A 1,406-nucleotide genomic window follows, 5' to 3' on the forward strand; every position below is an offset into this window, starting at 1 on the left:
AGTTGTACTTTCCCGTTGTTTTACTGACAACTTAAAATTATATATATATATATATATATATATATATATATATATATATATATATATATATATGTGTGTGTGTGTGTGTGTGTATATATATATGATTTTTATTTCATTTGGCACATATGCAGATTTTATGTAATATCCTTCTCGCTTTATTGTTTACTTTAACTGGTATTTAGATATTTTCTTGAATATCACCGCCGTGTTTTAGATAGACAAATAAACAGCCAATCCGTTCCGTGGAAACTTACTTAGACTATCCACACCTTTTGAATTTATTTCATTCTTGAAAAGTTGAAGAAACAAATTATTTAGTTTATTCCATTCTTTAAAAATTGTAGAAACAAATCATGTAGTTTATTCCCTTCTTTAAAAATTGAAGAAACAAATCCTTTAGTTTATTCCATTCTTTTAAAAATTGAAGAAACAAATCATTTAGTTTATTCCAATCTTTAAAAATTGAAGAAACAAATCCGGTAGTTTATTCCATTCTTTCAAAAACTGAAGAAACAAATCATTTAGTTTATTCCAATCTTTAAAAATTGAAGAAACAAATCACGATTCTTACTTGCTTCCCTGAACATTATCCCTTCAAATTTACAAATCTCAGCTATCAAAATATCTTTTTATTAGTAACCAAAAATATATAATAAAACTATGTAGTAAACTCCTAGCATTTTAAATGGTAACAGTTCGAAAATCAATTAAAAAAAGATATGAATTTGTTGCTGTTTCGTTCCATCTGCAACAAAAGCTTATTCATCTGAACGATGAAGTGAGAGAAATCGGAATTAAAATATCGCTGCACTTTTCCACAGCTTTGAAGCTTTTTATCGCATTTTCACCCTGTTCTTACTCGGTAAATTTGGAATCCCTCACACATTCCTACGAATTTATTAATACACAGTTGGATATGAATTCGTAGCGCAGCCAGCCACACCCTTACTGAGCGGAGAGATCCTGTGTTTAGCCACGACTACCACCTCTGCCATCTTTTCTTACACTATCCGTTTGGTTACTCGCCACCAAGTAAGGGTGTGACAGGGTGCACTTCTTAGCGAAGTGTGACAGAGACTCCTGTGTCCAACTGTACAGGTTTAGGAGATCAGGTTCTAAGCTTGAACGCGATACCACACATTTAACAGTTGGGGAACTGATGCCAAAAAATCTCCAATCAATCAATCAATCAATTGTGCAAACCCATACTGATTTGAAAAGGCAAATTATTTTTTTGCATTTTGTTTACCGATAAGATCAAAGGAAAGCGCGAGACAAATTCATGCTCTGTAAAACTGAAATTTCTCATACAAACAGACAGGAACGAAATCCCTGTTCTGTAAATAGATATAGAGAAAGCAAGCAGAAAAACAAACGGGAAAGAG

The sequence above is a fragment of the Palaemon carinicauda genome, chromosome 6, assembly GCF_036898095.1.
Source record: "Palaemon carinicauda isolate YSFRI2023 chromosome 6, ASM3689809v2, whole genome shotgun sequence".
NCBI classification, from domain to species: Eukaryota; Metazoa; Arthropoda; class Malacostraca; order Decapoda; family Palaemonidae; genus Palaemon; species Palaemon carinicauda.